Consider the following 21,977-nt stretch of genomic DNA (forward strand, 5'->3'; position numbering starts at 1 on the left):
AGCAGAACTTTTTTAAGTCTGAGTTTTCAAACCACTATAGCCAGAAAAACGAAAATAATGATATGCGGCGTTTTGCGTGGCAAAAGCACGATATAAATATGAGGCACGCCATATGTGAAGGGCTCCGGTAATTCTTCCGACGTTTTGGGTGTTCTTTATCGTGCACCGACATCGAACAGTGTCCCCGGGTCTTTATCTTTTTGTGTGCATCGAAAATACGACCACCGTGGTCGGCATCTAAACCTCTACCTTCTGGCCAACAGCTGAGCGCCCTAACCGCTACGTCACTGCGGTGGACAAAAAAAAAACAAAGAAACAAAAGCTGCCATATTTTTTTTTTCTCCCGGGTTCGTCTTGAGTTCTCTGACCTTGCTGCTGCTTAAGCTATCCATTATTCTTCCGTTGCAACATGACTTCTCCATATTACCAATCGCACACGGTGCGTTCTAATTGCAATCAACCTAGTCTACAATAAATTACGTTAATTGCATATGTACGGATATAGAATTCGATCAGATTTTAGAACAAAATTCTGTGGCGCCGTATAGAGAATGCTGGTTTATAAAAGTGCTGAGTATTTCTCTGTCCGTTGAATTTAAACGTATGGAGTTGCGCTCACAGCGGGACCACGCACCTCGCAAGATTGCTTCGCCGTTTTCTTCTTTATGTCTCGCTGGACTTACCTCCACAATAAGGGACAGTATTAAAGTGCCTTTTGCTCTACCAAGTACAGTCGACGCGTTGTGAGCTTTCAGCATAGCGTTTGCCTTAAACGCTGAGTAATTATGATTCAGTCTTCTGCTGGTTCCCCTCAGGGCGCTACAGAATGCAACGCTGTTGTTTAAGTTGTTATGATTTATAATGCAGTCACTTTACAACGAATCCGGCACGTTTGCAACTACCGTCGCTTCAATAACGTTCAGACAATGAGCGGCGAACATATAAGTTGAAATGAATGCTTAGCTGATTCCGTTATAACTGCTTCTTTAAAAAAAAGTGATGATTCCGCAGTTATGCCTAGTTCACACTGAAACATGTGCTTTCTACAGCGACCGAAATTCCCCTGCCGCCGAAACACAGCGTCGTTCGCACTGGACGCGCCCCGCGCCGCCGAATATGCCATCTACTACGGGGCGAACGCGGGATGGATGCGCTGTCACCCGGTTGTTGTCGCGGCTCGCAAACGCTACTACGCTATCCAGTGGTGCATACTTCGACAATTCTCGTACGCAAGAAGCAAGAAAAGACAGTACTGCTTACTTTTCTGGCAAGTGGCTGTCTTGTAATGCACGTAGAGCAGAAAAACCACCGACGCCAGTGGCGTTGGTGGGTTCGTTTTGCTTTGCAAGACCGCAACAAGCTCGGTCACGCCAACAGCAAGCTGTTGGGACTCCGGGTCCAGCCGGTCTCGTTTTCGGTAGCTGGCCCCGTCGCAGGATCCATCGTCCAACAATTCAGCGAGAAGAAGCGCCCGAACGAACGACAGAGATTTATTTACATGTGGAGAAGTGATCAACTGATCCAAAGAGAGAAGAGAGCGAGATACAAAACGTCTTCGGCATTTTATAGCGCCGCGTTGTCGACACTGGGCGCACTGTCCGCATCGTCAGCCAATACGGTGGCCCCGGCACCTCGGCCACGAGGGAGGGGGAAACACACCTCACAACACATGGAGTGGCACAACCTAACACGATGTCCATATATGGTCACGGCGCCCTGAAAAATGCCCAAACGTGGTCCCGAACGCACGGCAAATTCCGGAATTCTCCCGGCGAGAGGGGGGAGCCTGAATGGGGAGGTGGGGGTCGACGACACAGTCGGTCAAGAACCGGTTCTCCCCGCAACTCCTCTTGCTTGGTTCCCTAGGGCCGGTCGTAACAGTCTCTCGCGCGCGGGGGGGGGGGGGGGGGGGGGGGGTAAAGATCTCGATGGGCTGAGGTTTGCAGCCACTGTCCGGAGAGATCAGCGCCGGCAGTCGGTTTGGTGACGACCGTCTTTGATGAAGTAGAGGGCACCACCTGCTTCATTGTGGGCTCAACAGACATCACATACGCACATGAAAGCACAAATACTCAGCCGGTGAGCGCCGGACAATTCCGCCAAACTCCACCAGGCAATTTTCCCCTTTAACTGATATTAAAGGAAATACACAATTCATTCAAAATGTTACTCATACGTTAAGGTGACACAAAACAACAACACTGGAAGCACACCGAACCCGAAATCCTGGATAGCCGTGTCTTCAACGTTTTCAAACAAGTACACCTAAGAGAGTAAAAAAAAAAAACGATCACTAGCCCTTGTCTAGGTCAGGAAAAAAAATGCCAGAGTTCTCGAGACAACCTCTCGCGTCAGGGACATCGACTTAAGCCATCAGCGTTGCCATGGAGTACACCCTTTTTGTAGCGTATTTCAAACGTATATTGTTGCAAAACGAGGCTCCAACGCAGCAGGCGGCCGTTCTTAGAGGTCATGGTCTGTAGCCAGGTGAGAGGACAATGGTCCACTTCCACAATGAACTTGCTTCCGGCAATATAACAAGCCAGTTTCTGGACTGCCCAAACCAAGCACGCACATTCCTTTTCGCTAGCGCTGTAAACCTGCTCGTGAAGGGTGAGTTTCCGGCTAACATAGAGGACGGGATGCTCTTCATCCCCCTCATCCCTTTGACTAAGAACTGCCCCCATGCCTCTATCACTAGCGTCGCATTGGACTATGAAAGGCCTCGAGTAGTCTGGTGAACTAAGCAAAGGTTGGCTCGACAATGCCGCTTTCAAAACTCGAAAAGCCTTTTCTTTCTCCTCATCCCAGTCGACCATTTGGGGCTCGGTCTTGCGCAACGCGTCAGTAAGAGTGCTGGCAATGTCGGAATATCTAGGGATGTACTTACGATAGTAACCAGCTATTCCAAGAAAAGCCCGAATATCGGTTTTCGTTCGGGGCTGGGGAAAGTCTCGGATAGCTGCCACTTTCATTTCCGAGGGACGGCGGTGCTCTCGACCGATAACATGCCCGAGATAGAGTACCCCTGCTTGTGCTAGCTGACACTTGGGCGCCTTTACCGTTAAACCTGCTTCGCGTAGGCGTGTCAGTACTGCTCTCAAATGCGCCAAGTGTTCTGGCCAGGACGAGGAAAACACGGCGACGTCGTCCAAGTGAGGCAATGCGAAGTCCTCTTGACCCCGTAAAACCTTATCTATTAAGTTTGAAAAACAGTAAGGCGCGTTCTTTAGGCCGAAACTCAACACTTTAGGGCGGAATGTCCCCAATGGTGAAATAAATGCAGCATACCGGCTCGCCCTCTCGGTGAGCGGCACCTGCCAGTAACCTCTCACTAGGTCTAGCGTTGAGATAAATTCCGCGCTGCTTACCCTCTCGACGCGTTCCTCTATGTGGGGAATCGGGTATGTCTGATCCTTGGTGATGAGGTTTAACTTACGATAGTCTACGCAAGGACGCGGATCTTTGCCGGGTACCTCCACAAGAATTAACGGGGAAGTGTAATCACTTTCACACGGCTCAATCACGCCCAATTCCAGCATCCTGTTAACCTCTGCTTTTATTAGCTCAAGCCGGCGAGGTGACACCCGATACGTCTTAGATCTTACCGGTTCCGACGAGGTAAGCTCTATGTCATGAGTGAGGACGGATGTCCGGCCTGGCTCGCTTACAAATCTGTCCTGAAACTCGGTCAAAATACCACGCAATTCCTGCTTCTGCTTCATTGTCAGTTGTGACTTTGATACTAAATCCTCAACTCTTTTCTCGATCGGGACTTCGTCCGATTCGGGAGATAATTCAGGGATTTCTGCCGGAACCTCTTCCGGAACATTTAAAGTCATGTTCACGATGGCTTCCCTCTCTTTATAGGGTTTGAGTAAGTTGCTGTGATACACCTGGTGTACCTTACGACTTCCTGGTAATTTTACCACATAGTTGGTGTCAGACAATTTTCGAGTAATTTCGGCCGGGCCGACCCATTGCACTTCCAGCTTATTCTTTTGGGAGGGCCTCAACAACATGACCCTGTCTCCTACAGCAAAGTGTCGCGCTTTAGCTGTCCGATCGTAGTAAAGCTTAGCCTTCTGCTGTGCTTTGGTCATCGCACTCTCGGTCAGTTCTTGGGCTTTTGTTAGACGATCCAATAAGGTGAGGACATATTCCACTACTACAGGATCATCACCCTGACCTTCCCACGACTCTCTCAGCATACGAAGAGGAGACCGCAGTCTGCGGCCGTAAACAAGTTCCGCTGGCGTAAACCCTGTTGTCTCATGTGGTGCAGTTCTTAGTGCAAACATCGTTGCAGGTAAGCACATTTCCCAGTCAGTTTTTCGTTCAAAACATAAGGCTCTTAACACTCGCTTCATCACGGAGTGAAGCTTTTCTATCGAGTTCGACTGTGGATGGTAGACTGAACTATGCAATCATTTCACGCCACACCGCTCTAGAAAGGTTGTCGTTAAGGCACTCGTGAAAATGGTGCCCTGGTCTGATTGTATCTCGGCAGGAAAGCCTACCCGGGCAAACACGGACAGAAGTGCGTTCACTACTTCCACGAAACTTAGCTTTTTTAGCGGGACCGCCTCTGGAAATTTAGTAGCTGGGCAGATTAAGGTCAGGATGTGATGGTAGCCTGAAGTTGTCTTGGGCAAAGGACCTACTGTGTCAATTACCAACCGACGAAAGGGCTCCGTGATTACGGGTACCAGCTTCATTGGAAATTTCGCCTTATCTCCCGGTTTACCCACTCGCTGACACGCATCGCAAGATTTTACAAACCTCTCTACATCTTTAAAGCATCCAGGCCAGTAGTACTCCTGTAAACGCCGATTTTTCGTCTTCTTTACGCCTAAGTGGCCTGACCATGATCCTCCATGCACCAAACTAAGCAAATCCTGACGATACGCCTGAGGTACGACTACCTGGTCAAACTCTACTCCTCGCCTATCTAGATATTTTCGATAGAGTATGCCGCTCCTCTCTTGGAATCTCACATTTCGTTTGGCGATTCCCTCTTTCGAACTGTCCTGGAATTGCTTAAGCGTCGGGTCCCCCTTTTGTTCGGTTATTAATGAAGCGGGGCTCACCTGCAGCAGCCGACTGAAATTATCCGAAGTTGGCATGACACACAACCCTTTTGTAGTTCCTAGTACCTGGAATGTGTCACCCTCTGTGCTATCCTCTGTACTACCAGGAATCAGCTTGGGAGCAACGGCATTTTCTATTTGCTCGGTCAACGAGGCGTAATTGACCCCTTCCAATTCGGGAGGAGATTCATCGTCGCCTTTAGGAATGGTTGCCTCGGCGACTACGGCTTCTGCAGCCTGTTCTCGCACAAGTCGATTTGTTACCGTGGTGTCCAACTCACAACCAGGCCCGTTGTCGATTTGAGGCTTGTTTGCCTCATTGAATGTTGCTCTCGCAGCAGCGCACGTGCCTTCGATCTAGTCAGTGCCTGCACTATGCCTTCTCCCAACGTTAGACCTTTCTCCTTCAGCATTTGATCTGACTTATTTGAAAATAAGTAAGGATACTGAGGGGGTAGATATGGCGATACCGCGGCTTCCGTTTCCAACGTACCAAATCCGCCTTTAAGGACAACTTTAGCTACGGGAAGGCACTGACTGTTTTCTTCTACGGCTTGTCTAATCCAGGCACAGTCTCCTGAATACTGTCCGGACTGAACAAAGGACGGATGAACTACGTCCATAGTGGCTGCGGAGTCTCTAAGAACCCGACACTGCTTGCCGTTCACGGTGAGGTCGTACATATAGGGCTCTAACAACTTCATGTTCTCGTCGGCTTCATTTATAGATAAAAAGGCCACCTTTTCTTTCGGACAATGTTTCGCGAAGTGCCCTGTTTCGTGGCAATTGAAACAAGCCGCCGGTTTTTTTGCCTCAAATTTCCTTTTGCTTGCCTCTGCCGACGCCTCATGGTTAGACGCCTTGTTTTCCTCACCCTTTTGTGCGAGACTTGTCGGTTGTTTTCTAAACGGCGCCTTATTTGGTCTTAGGAATTTTTCCCCTTTTGGCTCCCTGCTTGCCCCGAGGGCGCGGCGCGTAACGAATTCTTCAGCGAGCTCTGCGGCTTTTGTTACGGTGTTCACGTCTGGTCTATCCTGCACCCAGAACCTCGCCTTTTCTGGTAACCTTTGATAGAATTGTTCCAGACCGATACACTCGAGCACCTTGTCATGATTCCCATACGCCTTTGCCTCTTTCAGCCACTCCCCCATGTTGGCCATTAACTTGTAACCAAACTCCGGGTATGAATTATTGCTCTCTTTTACGGCGTTGCGAAGTTTTTGTCTGAAACCTTCCGCTGACAAGCTGTATTTCTTGAGAAGGCTCGACTTTACCTCACTGTACTCGTCAGCCTCCTCTTTCGTGAGGCGCGCGATTACTTCTGAGCCCTCCCCCGGAAGTAGGGACAACAAGCGTTGAGACCAAGTATCCTGGCTGAAACCTTGCCTTTCACAAGTTCTCTCAAAGTTGACGAGGAACAGCCCAATGTCCTCCCCTAGCTTGTACGATCTCATTAGGTCCGTCATTTTGAACCTGACCCGCTCTGCGGTACCGGATGCCTCGCTGCCTCCTGCTCTACTATTATGGCTAATCTCTAGCTCGAGGCGCTTCATTTCAAGCTCGTGCTTTCGCATCTTATCTGCCTCGGCTTCTGCCGCTTTCCTTTCGGCCTCCGCCGCCTTTTTTTCGGCCTCTGCCGCTTGCCTTTCGGCCTCCGCTGCCTTTCCTTCGGCCTCGGCCGCTTGTCTCTCCTGAATCTCCTCGACACATTCTGACAGCTCGTCATCCTCCGCCCCCAATGCGAGAATCGCCTCTATCAGCTCTGGCTTTCTTTGAGAGTCCGACACCTCCAGATTCAACTCCCTTGCAAGTAGCAACAACATGGACTTTCGCAGGGATTTCAGATTCATGGCTGCCTCCAGTACCGCTGTCTATGTTTCACAAAGATTCCTGTCCTGCAACTAATTAACCTTGACGGCAACGACAGCTCTAGGTTCCTGCCTTGCCTCAAGTTTTCCGTTAACTTAGTCTGCAAATAAAGCTTCAAAAAGCTCTTATACGGAATCCTGCCCTGCCACTGTTAACCTTGACGCCACTGACAGAAAGAGCTTAACCAAGCTATCACACAATTTCTGCCTGACGCAAGTTACCTGTTAACCCAATGACCAAGACAGCCCCTCTCTACCAGCTTTTACTTAACACATGTAGTAAATGCCTGGTAAAATTTAACAGAGAAAGCCGGCACTCACCCAGTTCGCAGTCATGTCTTCGGCGTCGTGCCTCTCTCAGAAGTGCCGTTCGATTCCCTCTGGAAGTCGATGGGCTCGTGTCATCCTTCTCCTGTCGTCCCGTTGTTGGACTTCGGGCTCACTCCGTCCAGTGGTCGCTTTCGGGGTTATCGGCATCCCGCCGCTGCCATCCAGTTGTTGGGACTCCGGGTCCTGCCGGTCTCGTTTTCGGTAGCTGGCCCCGTCGCAGGATCCATCGTCCAACAATTCAGCGAGAAGAAGCGCCCGAACGAACGACAGAGATTTATTTACATGTGGAGAAGTGATCAACTGATCCAAAGAGAGAAGAGAGCGAGATACAAAACGTCTTCGGCATTTTATAGCGCCGCGTTGTCGACACTGGGCGCACTGTCCGCATCGTCAGCCAATACGGTGGCCCCGGCACCTCGGCCACGAGGGAGGGGGAAACACACCTCACAACACATGGAGTGGCACAACCCTAACACGATGTCCATATATGGTCACGGCGCCCTGAAAAATGCCCAAACGTGGTCCCGAACGCACAGCAGATTCCGGAATTCTCCCGGCGAGAGGGGGGAGCCTGAATGGGGAAGTGGGGGTCGACGACACAGTCGGTCAAGAACCGGTTCTCCCCGCAACTCCTCTTGCTTGGTTCCCTAGGGCCGGTCGTAGCAAAGCTCAGTCACCTCTTTCACGAAATACGGAGGCGAAGTAGGCACAGAGTAGGTTAAACTCCCGTTGGTTTCAACATTCAGTTACGTGCACTGCAGCATAACAAGTGAGTAGGGCTTGGCCGCGATTTTTCAAAATTTCTTCACTAGCGCTCCTATTGGTCCGCGGTGACCGATTCGGCGGCAGACGCCGCAATAATCGGTCCGAGAGCGATCTGCGCGGAAAGGGCCCTTTCGGTGGATCTCGCCGCCGCCGAACCGGATTCGGAGCACTTTCGGCGGCCGGAATGCTCAGTGTGAACGCGGCCTTATACTCGGGGACTACTTTCTATGGCAGTGAAGGCAAGGCTACGTGGGTGGAGCTACTGCTCCTGTACTCCTTCGCGAACTAGTCCGGTTTGGCTCGCGTTTCGAATGACGGACGCGTTCATGTAATCCCATGCACTGCACAAAAATTTGAGGCGCCTGCTGACACAGTCATTTGTGAGAGAAATTCGACACAAGCTCCTTCGGCGAGTCGTCGGAATAGCTGGAGGGCGACGCGCGCTCACCTAAAGACGAAGACGCCATTTCGACTGTGAGGTGCTCGTTAAATGTGCGACGTTTCCAGACGCGCAAAAACGCGAAACGACTCTTTAGAAAGAAATTACGAATAACGGTATCTCCTCGGCGCGTGCAGCGTCTCTCTATGAACAGCATCTTCGAAAATAACGTTTTATTTTTTATTACTTTCACGCGGAAAACACGCACGCGTTCGTGGCACTATATTTTACAGCAGCGGCACATGCCCCCTTTGGCTCCGTAGCCTTCCCTTCATTGCCAAAGAAAGTTGTCCCCGAGTATATGTGATCTGGTCGCATTTTACATCGAATCATGGAAATTTATCGGTATATAGAACACGACACGGCGAAAGATACACCCTAACAAGTAAAAGAGGAAAAGGGGTATCGAGGTTGCTACTTCATAAAAGTAACTAACTTACCCCACCCATCGCACCATTTTGGGAGTAACTGCGAAGGAGTAACCGCGCACTCGTGGTGGCTTTTCAAAGGAGCAACAGTTAATTAGCGCAAAAAAAAATCAGGTTATGGTTGAATAAACCAGCCTTTCGAAGTGCGTGCAGGCATTTGATTAGGTGTACAATCGATGTGCAAGCGTCACACTTAGAAATTATTTCCGAAAAATTTTCAACAAACACACGAGATTCGCACTCGCGACCACTCCGTGAGCATACACTAATTATTACACCACACCCCGCTACGGCGCCGTCTGGAAGGAAACAGGCTTGCGTACATGCGCCGAGTACTCATTTGCACATGGCGCGAACATTCCTGCAGTTACACAAAAAAGGGGCGCTTCATTCCGCAAGGAGAAAATTGCCCCTCCTTGCCGTGCCGTGTGCATTGTTTAGCGCACATTTCGTCTTTTACGGGATAACTGCGCAGTTCTTCCGGAAAGCTTTTTAGAGTGCAAGGTGTTTATCATGCACTTACAGGCTAATTTAGACCAATAGTGCGTTGCCTTTCTTTAATCGATGGCTCAGCTAGAGTGTCTGAATATACTTTTTCGGGAGCAGAAGAGAGGATGGATGAACAGAATTACAAGCACGCTTGGAGAAATGTTGTCTAGGAGAAGACGGATGAACAGAATTGCAAGCACGCTTGGAGACATGCCGTCTACAGACTGTACCTCATTTTTTTTCAAATTTTAGGTACATCAGGAGCGCTTTTTTTTGTCTTCTGCGCCCTCGAGGGTTCTGTCTCTCTTTTCGACCTTTTGTCCCTTTCGCCAGTGCAGGGTAGCGAGCTGGACATGTGTCTGGTTAACCTCCCTACCTTGCCTATCTCTCTTGAATAATTCTCTATCCTGTCTTCATTCGTCTTTCATTTTTGCCTAAAAGAACAAAAGGCAGATGTGTTCTGCTTACGAGATCCTGCGGCGCCCCTTTTCATGCACACCGCGTTTGAAAGCTAACAAAAACAGAAGCACACGGAACCAATGATTGCAATAGCTTATTTCGTAGCCGCTTACACTGCATCAGTGCCAATCAGGCGCGCGCTCTCACGCGACGCCACAAGAGGAAAGTTCTAGCCAGAGAGTTTGTTGAAACGTGGCGGCCCATGTTCACGAGACAAGCGCGACGCGGTGTACGAGATAAGGCGCCGTGGTCTTCGTATCCGCTGCTATGAATCGCGCGGGCAGTGCAACGGAAAAACCGTCGCTCTGCGACGTCGCGTGTCGTGTCCTTGTAATGGCGAGCATCCTATACAACGATCTGCATACAACTGCGTGAAGCCAGGCGTGTATCACATGTCTTTGACGCACGGAGGCTCACACTATCGGCAGGATGCAGCAAGAATCCTCGGTGAATTCCGGTGCCTTTCTTTTTCCTCCCCGCCCTCTCTTACGATGCTCCACAGATGTGCTCGGAAAGTGTGCGCCCGTGCGGAATGCGTTTGACCGTTGAAGTGGCCCAGCTTGGTAACGATTACGCGCATATACCTCTTTATAACGAACTTGATATTGTCAACTATGCGTTATAACGAACTAAACAGGAATTTTCGTTGGTCACGCTTCATTTTCAGTTATTGTTATTCCCGTGATATCCAAACCAGAAACGCGAGAGCCACCGTGATATTGGTTGTCACGAAGAAGCGATTAGTTCTCGCGAGGCTTGAAACTCGAATGGTAGCATCAAGAGCAGAAAAAGAAAAAAAAAGCTTGAATATTTACAAACGTAGCTAAAGCTGATGCTTGGACGAGTTGGTGTATACTTATGAGATATTTTAACATCGCCACAAAAAGGCCATGTATTCATAGGAATAAAATAAAACAGCTCGGAATATCCAGCACGTGGCTCCGTGGGTTTAAAAAAAATTTTCATAATCATTCAAAAACAGATCACAAGCGCATTTTTTAAATGCGAAGCATTTCTTGATGAACTTCGGTGATTTCGAGCGCATCTATCTATCTATCTATCTATCTATCTATCTATCTATCTATCTATCTATCTATCTATCTATCTATCTATCTATCTATCTATCTATCTATCTATCTATCTATCTATCTATCTGTCTGTCTGTCTGTCTGTCTGTCTGTCTGTCTGTCTGTCTGTCTGTCTGTCTGTCTGTCTGTCTGTCTGTCTGTCTGTCTGTCTGTCTGTCTGTCTATCTATCTATCTATCTATCTATCTATCTATCTATCTATCTATCTATCTATCTGTCTGTCTGTCTGTCTGTCTGTCTGTCTGTCTGTCTGTCTGTCTGTCTGTCTGTCTGTCTGTCTGTCTGTCTGTCTGTCTGTCTGTCTGTCTGTCTGTCTGTCTGTCTGTCCATCTATCCGCTTACGCTTGAGTGCTCTTTTTTGGGACGTTAAACCCCACAAATCAATCAATCAATAAACGTTTGGGTGCTCTCGCGGTTACCCCCTTTGTGGCGTGAACCAAAATTAGCATGGGAGGGTAAGATGATTTGACGAATGTGAGGTGCTGGTCAGGACATGAATAATGTCACAAACCTTCGCGTACGTCGTCAAATACTTTCCGCCAGACAGTGGCATATACACAAGGGAAGGTATGTGCCACGGATGATTGACACTTAGTTTCTACCCAGGAACGACGAGAACACACGTGGCCAATTTTAGCGCATGAGCGTTAAGCAATACCCGACATCGGTATACTGTCGACCCAACGAAAACATAGAAAAGATGTCAGGGTCCCACCTGAAATCGAACCAAAGCATTTTGCGTGAGCATAAAGCATTCTGCCACAGAGCTACGCCAGGTCTCGGAACTACTTTTGAAATAGACGCTTATATTCGTGAAACGTCATAATGGTTGCAGTGCTGCCTACCCAATTTTATAAGCATTGCATATGTACTTCTTTGATACAGCCGTCACGTCAGGTTAACGTCAATTGTGGTTAGTTGCCATGCGCTGAAGTTGATTTATGTTGCAGTGACCAGGGCTAGCATCCTCGCAAGCATCAGCGCTTCGTATCAGCTTCTGGTGTTGCTAATACGCATGTTCCAGATGGCATCGTTGCGCAAGTGCAAACAGCTGGTTATATAAACATCAGCAAATCGTCAACATATGTCTGTGTGTGCAACATTTGTGCATACTTAGCGTCATTTCCTGAGGTGTCGCTCAATAACAATAAAAAAAAACTGCAACACAGCCACCTTCCCTCCGCATGCTTCGCATAACGTCGATTCCCAGGTACATGGCATTTGCCGAATTTTTTCATCATACCTTCAATCGCATCCTTGTTCAAATAATTATCAACCCTGACCTGATCTGCCTGGACAAATTCTTTGGGTTTAAATATCGCTTTTTGACGCTGCAGTATGTATTTCAAACCTCACTAGGAGATAGATAAGATTTACTTCATTCATAGGGGGTTTGAATACTGTAATAATGATCTTTTTGGTCTAGGATTCTTGCGCGTTATGAAGTGCTGTTTTGTCAGACGCTATTTTTGCCTCCACTCTTACAGTGATTATCGGATGTAGTAAACTAACTAATATGGCACCAGTGCTAGTGAGGTGCAACACGTTTGACCTTTATGTATAGTAAAGCATTATTAATCCCGGAAAAGAGCACTGGGGTTGCTGCTGCCGCAGCGATGGGACGTCACGGCAAAGAGTCGCCTGCTCCGCCGCTGCTTTTGGCTCTTTTGTGCGTCCTTTGTATGCCCGGTCCTCAAGGATAGGTTGGTGATTACTTCCCAGTTTCGCAATGTAAATATTTCCAGGCACAAGGCTGAATGTTTCATTATTAGTCAAGTTGTAGACAGATTTGTTAATATAGCTGAATACAGCCAACCTCCCGTCCGAACGGGTTTTTCACTTTGAAAATCGCGATGCAGGACAAGACATTTCTCAATTTCAGTTCGTACTCTGAAAAACCGGCACTATGAAAATATGCCTAGTGGTTCAATAAACTTCAGGTAAAAAACATGTATGTCGAAAAATTCCAACGTTTTCAACTCAGTGATCTGTGGTTTATTGTGGAAGTTACGTCTGACTCTGTAAAAAAATATCCAGGTGATTTGAAAGAGTGGTGTTTTCTGCAACAGGAGAAGCGACATTAATATGTCTGTCATAAACAATCACTTAACATATACGGAAAGTTGAACAATGTAATACGGTCGCGCACACAACAATTTTGGAAATGCTGAGATCTCCGTTTACTCGGAACCTATATGCACCAATTTTTTTCTCGACAGTCACGAATGATTATGAAGTCGTAAACTCTGATTTGCGCGAAACAATGGTCCGATCTACTACCGTGTCACAAAGGGTGTGCTAACCTCAGGTGCGAGCACCGCAGATATCAACGTTTGTAACGCAAACACAATGGTCGTAGTTAACTTTTTCGAGGGCGCACTCAGCTTGAGATGTTGCCCGCGTAATAAATAAACAGCCTTCACCTCACTGAGGGAACGACTTTTCTCACACGTCATGTGTAACCTGCAGGTTGATGCTTAAAGGTAAGCAACTCAAAGGAAAACCAATTTACGAGGAGGCTGTGCAAAGTGGTTCTTACACGAGCGTACAGCAGCTACGATGCTGCACGATGACACAATATGATAGCAATAAGAATTTCCACGCTTAACCTGAACCACAGCTAAGCCCAATAATTTAGGTGAAACGAAGCACCTGAAGTATAGCGAGAAAAACATAAAACTAATGAACAAGGTGACTCAGCAAGTAGCCGAAAAAAAATGACGTAACAGCTGCAGCGATATCCCGGGGTGAGCGCAGTCGAAGTATTTTGCAAGACTCGATACTGCACGCGTCCGCGGTGGCACACTGGCAAAAAACAGTGTCCGTACAGATACGCGGCTGCGTCCGATACAGATAACCGCAGTGCAGGCGAAAGCTTCATATCTCTTAAAATGACACATGAACAACTGATGGTGCAAGTGTGATGTCCTGAGGCTCGAAACTGAGACATGATTGCGCGGTAATAACGTTGTTCTATCTAAGCAGAAACATGTTCTTGCTCTGCACTCCCGTTGACTGCCGAGGCCGGTAATGAAACCCATCCTCAGCAGCGCGACGCAATGCACCTGATTTCAATTGCAAGGAGGCCGGGAATCTAAGCGCAGTATATTGAATACCGCTGCTGTTTGGGTAAAGGACGAGCAGGCGAAAATCTCGGGGAAACACTGCACCCCCCACCCCACCTCTGGCGCCGTTCCTGCTTCCCTTGCTGTATTTAACAAGCGCAGGTGTGGGTGAGCGATAAACACAATGCCGTGATAGCTTTTGGGAGTCGCTACGTTACGTCTTCCGATATCGAAGTACTGAAAAGTACTTTTCTCTATTCTATGAAGTTCCCAATTCAACGAGATAATTTGGATTATCTCATCACTTCGTTAAATAGAGTTTCAAATGTATACAAAGGTGCGACAAGTGACACTTCTTCGCATAACACAGAAGCTTTCCACGAGTGACGATAGTTTTAGCGCGAGAACAAAACGACGACACAGAGACAAGAAGGACAGGAAAGACACGTCCTTCTTGTCTCTGTGTCGTCGTTTTGTTCTCGCGCTATAACTATCGTCATGCCATACCAACTAGCCTAAGCTGCCACATTTCCATGAGTGTAGCAGCGTTATTGCGAGATTCTCCCCTTCGGAGACGCCTGTTTCTTTAGTTGTCTTCACTTAGTGCAGCACGTCTTTCGTCAGGCATTTGTTGACGAAGCAGTTCTGCCGCTTTCGTTTCCGCTGGGGCTCGACGCGCGTCAAGCGCGCGGCCTGCAGCGAATAATTGTCGAGCCGGGCGTCGTCCTCGCGCACCAATTATGACCGCTCGAGGAAGTGAAACGAACCGACCGCCATAATGCATGGCCACGCGGTCGCCGTTGCCGTGCGTTTAATAAAGGGGTGAACCGCCTAACGCGAGTCGAGGAGACGACGCGTCCGCCGTTGTCTTTTTCCCGCTTTACTTCCGCAATGTGCGCACTGCTTGCCTGTGCTGAGAGTTTATGCAAAGTTTAAAGGGACCTTGCAACACATTTAGAACGCTGTCGGAAAACGGTGTTCATCTGTAATCGAGGCAACTCACAGTGCGAGCTAAATTGTGTGACACTACATGCGGCACGGGAACTCACATTTACATTTTGAAAAGTAGCGAAAAATCTTTTGTTCTTCTTTCGACGAATTCCGCCATCGTCAGACCTGACTACGTAAGTAAATTATCGAATCGGCCTACTTATTATTCCATTATTAAACGGCTAAGCTATGTCCTTCCCTCCGACTACGTCACCGGAAGGGAAGACACGACCATTGGCTGATTTGATGATCGCGAGGACGTTCTCAAGGTCATGATGCGCGCTGGCGTAGCTCCTTCCTTTCTTGTCATCGCGCTCTGTCTATAGCTTCCATGGAGCGGTCTCGTCGGAATGAAAGGACAGAAAAAGGATTAAAGCGTACTACGAGTCGCTACGAATTAGCTCGTATTTCACCGATTTAAAGAAAAGCGATAATTATTTCAAAGCGCAGAGGACACCGATAATGAAATGATGCGATTCGGATTATTGGAAACGTGTTGTAGAAACTCTAACAAAACAGTATTGGTGGGCGCAAAGCATGTATAGATGGTCGTCAAAACAAAATGAGGCATGAACAGTGCCAAGAATTCAGGCCAAATCGACCAATTTCTTCTTCCTTGTTATTGGCCGGGAGCTGTCACTAACCATATGCTTAGCAACAAGACAGGCTCAAGTTTTCTGTCGCAAGAAGTTCGAGCGTAAGGTGCTTTTTGTGAATTCGTGCCCTAATTATTTCCGGGACCAAACATTGGTAATGTGCTCGCAGTAGCGAGGATGCGTTCAAGTGTCGTGAGACATTCGGCGAAGCAATCAACGGCCTTTTCATGATTCGTAACTTTGTAGCAAATGTTTCAACAAGGGCGCACGCACAGGTCAATCCAGCGTCGAAACGTCCGCTTCGCAGAAATACCCATTCAGTCCCTTGTTGTGTTTATCTCCGTGCGTATACCTCGATATTTACATGTGACGCCCACCAGTCACTGAGCAATTAATTTAATATATGCATGTTGTTGATGCCAATGTGTTAGAAATATATATATATATATATATATATATATATATATATATATATATATATATATATATATATGCAGAGTCGCCGATGCCCCGAGCTAACAAGCAAATGATTATCATAAAAGAAATACCCGTCCACGCCCCCCCGCCCCCCCCAAAAAAAGCGGTGCTATTTTCGCAAAAACCAAGCAGAAATTAAAAGCATTCTCCTATTCCTGGAAATATTTCTATTATAATGAAAGTATACAATATAGTTTAGACAATCGTGTTAAATGTTTTTTTTTACATAAAAAATCTCCGCAACTATGAACGAAAGGACAGACAGACGGACAAGCGGGCGGGCGGGCGGGTGGACGGACGGACGGACGGACGGACGGACGGACGGACGGACAGACAGACAGACAGACAGACAGACCAACAGACATAAAGAAATAAAGAAAGAGAGAAATAAAGAAAGAAATAAAGACGAGGAAGAAAGAAATAAATAAATAAATAAATAAAGAAAGAAAGAAAGAAAGAAAGAAAGAAAGGGAGAAAGAAAGGAAGAAATAAAGAATGAAATAAATCAAAAAATAAAGATTGAAATAAATTTAGAAATGAATAAATTGGTAATGAAGCCCTCAAGGACAAGCCGGAAGGATCCGCTTGGGCCCTCAGCTCGCCGCTTGCTGCTCCCATGTCAGAATCGGAAGTATGGTTGCTTGCCGGACTAGTTGGTTCAATTACATGTGTCATGGTTGTTATATCTGCTGGAATTGAGAGATCATTTCTCTTCGCTCTTTCACAAGCCCTCTGGATGGCCGTTGATCGGGTTTGCCTAGATTAAGCATTGTCTCCGTGCTAGTCTCCGTTAGGTTAGACTACCCTGGAGATGTTTGCCAATGCATTATTAACGTTACTTTTTCATTTCCCAATGCATGTATTGACTCCAAAACTCAACCACCGAAGGTCATTGACAAACCAGCTTAGCGAACGATAGGTGCGCTAAATTGGCGAGTGTGATGATCACCTAAGCTATATCATTTGCTGGGACAACGCAAATAATCCCTCACAAGGACGCGGCAAGCGACTGGAAAATTCCGCAAGTGACTCGGCGGAGAAATAAACCCAAATCTACTCATTACACGCGGAACTGGCAACTCTAGCTGTCGCGATGGCTGAAAGCGAACTCGCTGCTAAGCTGCAGAGCACTGCTCGCGCTCGTCTTTAGTGTCCTTAGGCACTTTCCCGTAGCTTATCTTTCCTTTTATGTAGGTATACAGTGATATTACTAGAAAAAAATAACGTTTAAAGAAACAAGAAAAATGAAAAAGAAAAATTGAACGAGAAGTTACGCCAAGTGCCGCTGTCGTCTTGCTTCTTATCGTTGCGTCGGGATCTCGCTGAAGAGCTGGCCTCTTTTCGTCATTTTAATTAACTCCAGCGGAGACGACTCCTAATGTGCTTTCACGATCCCTTCATATTGTCCGCCGCCAGGCAGGCTGGTCGGTGTCTCCCCATGCTGCGTTATGCACTCCACGCCCAGCTGGTTGTTCCTTTCTTTCTTTCTTTCTTTCTTTCTTTCTTTCTTTCTTTCTTTCTTTCTTTCTTTCTTTCTTTCTTTCTTTCTTTCTTTCTTTCTTCCTTTCTTTCTTTCTTCCTTTCTTTCTTTCTTTCTTTCTTTTCTTCTTTCTCTCTCTCTTTATTTCCTTCTTTCTGTCTGTCTTTCTTTCTCTCCTTCTTTCCTTCTTCCTTTATTCCTTTCTCTTTCTTTCTTTCTTTCTTTCTTTCTTTCTTTCTGTGTACGTGTTGCCGCACACCAAGACCACACCTTTCAGCCCACTTTCTCTGCTGAGTGAAAACAGGATCGAGCCTGCAACGGCAACGCGAGATTTCCTTTGTCCTTTTTCTCCTCTTCCTCATTTCTTTTTCCTTCTTCATCGTCGTTACCTTCTCTCTCTCTCTCTTTTTAATCACTGAGTAGTCTTCTTCTGACTGAGCATTCCACCTCTGTAGTAGCGATAAAAACTAAAAGCGCACAAATTTGAACAAACCAGAGGCTTGACACACGCTAGCTCAGCCCGATGTCCACGTTTTGTGCTCTTTCATTTTCTATCACGTCTTACCAACATGACCGAGCAGTAACTTTAGTGAGCCTGTGTGGCGTATTTTATTTTGTCGTTAATCGCTGCGTGGTTGCACAAGTTCTCTAATTTTGTTATTTTAATTTTTACCGATTACATTTGAAGTGCACTTCCAGAATGCTTGGAATATATCTAAAGATTTCTCATTAAGTCTCGCACGTGGGCCAACTTTCTCTCTTAGCGCTGTTCTATAGTAAAGTCAACCTGAACGTATGTTTAATTTGTGAAACTATCGCCATGAACTTTAACCTGTTTTTTTTTTTTATGGACTCTTCAGAGATCGGAGCAGTCGTGCACATGTGCTTCCGCGTTCTTGCAGCTTTACTCTGTTTATTTTCATTTATACAACAGCGCGCGCATCATAAAATACTCTAATGCGAAAGCCTAAATCAACATTTCCCCTTCTATCTAGCAGTTGTCATAAATTGCCGTAGTTTTTTTCTCTTATTTTAACGCGTACTCACCATTCGGCATGTTTGTTGTTACCAAGCCTCAAGTACACCAGCTGCCCACCACGTGCGTAGGCAAAGTGCTTGCATGTCTTATCGTTGTGTTCCGCGTGCTCCATGATTCGATTAAACGCTTCCTCTCCCCCTCTGCGCTTGGCGAACGTCCAAAATAGAGATATATATATACAAGTTTATTGCACCGAGAAATTTTGGAGTGTTGACCCCAGGATCCTCGCATGACACCTGTGTTCTACGTTCTCATGATTTTGGGGAGTTAATTGCGTGTTCGTAAAGACATATTTTCGTTACCTCCATATTTACGAATCACTACGTCTCTCCTTTTATCCTTGAAGGGACACTAAAGGCAAATATTAGGTCGAAGTTTTGATTGTTGAAAGAGTGGTACAGAAACCTCGAACTGCTACTTATGTGCCAAGAAAGTGCTTATTTTGGATAAAAAAATCACGTTTTATCTGTTTGCATCGGGTCACCGCACTTCAAATAATCCGCCTGAAAGCGGTCTTTGTCACGTCACTTCAGTCGTGCACAACGTTGCGCGCCTTTACAGTGCAGCCGCCGACACTATAGCAGGAGCAGAGTGAAAGTAGCGGTAGCCACAGCAGCAACAATGGCCGTGTAACCATTTCTTGTTCTGCTTGTTTGGTCCAATTGAGCCCGGCTAAGTGGCACCTCATGTCCAGCCTACCAATTATTGTGAAAACGGAGCTTTCCAACCACTCGCGCGATTCTTCATTTTAACGCCCGGGAGTTCTTTTTCTATAATTCAGACAGAAAAGGACAAGCAGCATTTTATTACGTCTCTTAATGCACGAAGGGTTATTTTTTCATGGCAGCTAGTTTTACTACCAGCAATTAATTGTAGTCGAACGCTCCCTCGTCATCGGGATCATTTAAAAAAAATGTGCCACTCGTGGCATACGTCGTGTGACATTTAGCTTAACTCCTCGGTGAGTAGGACAAGACTGTTGGCAATCTTGCTGGTTTAGACGTTGCCATACGTTTAGCTTTCACTCTGACTTAAAATGTCATTTGCCTTTAGTGTCCCGTTAACAAAAAGGTTGAACCAATGAAGTAACGACTACAACAAACATGTTATAGATTCCCCCTAAGCCTATGCATCTCAGCGTGTTTATATCCGGTTCGGTCATGCATACGATAAATCTAATGATTATGACAAAGTGTATCTGCTTTCATTTTGGTTGATAGCGCCAATCTCGGTGTGGCGAGTAAAGTATCATTGTCAACGCTATATTGACTGTTCGATCGATGTTTTTTTGATGACCAGCTGCTTTTCTATTGCTCACAGGGGGGCGCGTACTTCTGCCGGCTCCAGAAAAGACTGGCATTTTCGTGGAGCTTCGCAGCAGGTAAGGTTTTACGCTGCTTTTTCAACGTCATATTGTAGCGTTATTGGACGTGTCGCCAAGTTGACACGTGCATAAGTCGACTTTCACGGTCGAGCGAGAGAAATATGTCGGCGGTGCACACTGGAAAACGACTGCTTGGCCATCATCCTCGTGCCGTATGCTGTAAATATAGCTTTAACAATATATTACCAGCTGTCTCTCTACATTTCTTTTCTGATTCTTACTCTCCTTAGGTATCTGTAGAAAACAAAAGCGCACGCTGGAAAAAAAAAAGGGGGGGGGCAGTAGAACGTTGTCGTCTTGTTTGATTACTGCTTAAAGCATACAGTATTCGCTATTCTGATGCTTCGTCCAACCACTGAAAGCCCCTGTCTGCCTTGTTCGTCTCGGCCTTCTATTTATTTATATTTTTCAATTTATTCCAACAAACATTGAAAGAAAGATGGTTTCTATGCTGCGCTATGTCAGTACTTGCGTCTTTTTAGACTTTTTTCTGGAATCTCATCACTGCTCGCGCGCACTTCGTTAAATATTTCAGGTGTGCGCCATCGGTTGAACCTCGACGCGATTTTATCTGTGCATGCTGGCCGCCTTTCTGTATTAACTTATTTCTCGCACATCGCAATTTCAACGTTCCCGCAATATTTCTTGTCCTTGTTTTCGCGAACTCCGGAAAGCCTCCACGTGCCGTTATTTGTAGCGTCTATAGTAAAACACGGATGGTGATGGCATGCTACACTATAAAGCTAGAGCAGCGAAGTTAGGGCGAAGTAACTTTTCGGTGTAGCATATACGTAGTTCTATTTTATTTTATTCGGAGAGCTCAGCTATATATACACTGAGATCCACGAGAAAGACGATGTGCACTTTCGAGGATGAAGTGTGGCGCTGTTGCTACGGAAGTTCGTCAAGGCTTCGCCAGACCGGGCGCGCAGGTGCGCAGAGGCGAAGAAAAAAAAAAGAGGAGAAACAGAGACAGACAGGAAAGGAAACTAAAATTGGTTTGGAAATCAGAAAAAAAAAAAACGAACTTAGCCGTAGAGTTGGTGCTCTTGCTTGTCGTTTTTGTTCCAGGGCCTCTGAAACTGAAATCGACCTATCTTCCTATCTTTTCTTTTTTTAATCTTTTTGATGACGTTCTTGTAGCCGTTAAACGGTTCTAGTTTACAGTTACAAGCAAGACACACACACAAACACACACACACACACACACACACACATATATATATATATATATATATATATATATATATATATATATATATATATATATATATATATATATATATATATATATAGCAACAAACTGGGTGAAACTCTGATTAAAAAAAGGATTGTTTTTCCGGATGACCAACATGTTTCCCGAAGTCCGCTTCCTATGTCTATTTTTTATTTTCCTTTGTTACGTCGTTTTCTTTTTATTCGGCCTGTTCTGCCACGTGTGTAGCGAATTTCCGGAACGTGGCAGCGGAGCCGGTATACCCGACCTTTCAATAAAAGGGATGGTACAATGTGCAGGCATTACATGTTTCTACGACTCGTTTCGATTAAAGGACACGCGTATTTCATAATGGAAGACTTCGTCAGTGAAACCTTTCGATCGGGAAAATCACGGTGGGTTGCCCACACCTGTCAACAACGTACGAAACTGTCAACGCTATCGATTTCAGCCGCCCTCGTGTTTCAGCAAGGTTATTTGCGCAAGACGTAACGTTGCTGGCATTATGTATACTGCGCTATACTTATACGCAGCTCGATATATAGCGGCGAGCTTGACGTATGCAAACCGAGAACAGCACAACTTCGCCGCACTGTCCTAAAACTCCGCAAAAGGTGTTAGCGAAACGTAACGTTTTGCACGCACTTGCCCGAAAAGAGCTTAGCACGATTAATCGAATGACAAAGGTCATTTCTAGAATGGAAACGCAAAGATAGCGTTCTCGGCGCACGCACGCTATTTCTCTAACACTACGCGGGTACCGCAGGGGATAGCG

The 21,977-nt window shown here is 46.5% G+C and overlaps 1 protein-coding gene across 4 annotated transcripts in view; it reads left to right on the forward strand.

Moving 5' to 3' along the window:
- The window catches only part of LOC142803752 (rap1 GTPase-activating protein 1-like), a 304,934-nt gene that overhangs the window by 88,545 nt on the left and 194,412 nt on the right, over positions 1 to 21,977 (forward strand). For all 4 annotated transcript variants that reach the window (XM_075889633.1, XM_075889631.1, XM_075889630.1 and 1 more), the window contains exon 2: positions 19,923 to 19,983. The gene's annotated coding sequence lies outside the window, so the exon portion shown is untranslated. The remainder of the gene's footprint in view (positions 1 to 19,922; positions 19,984 to 21,977) is intronic.

The sequence above is a fragment of the Rhipicephalus microplus genome, chromosome 3 (genome assembly GCF_043290135.1).
Source record: "Rhipicephalus microplus isolate Deutch F79 chromosome 3, USDA_Rmic, whole genome shotgun sequence".
NCBI lineage: Eukaryota > Metazoa > Arthropoda > Arachnida > Ixodida > Ixodidae > Rhipicephalus > Rhipicephalus microplus.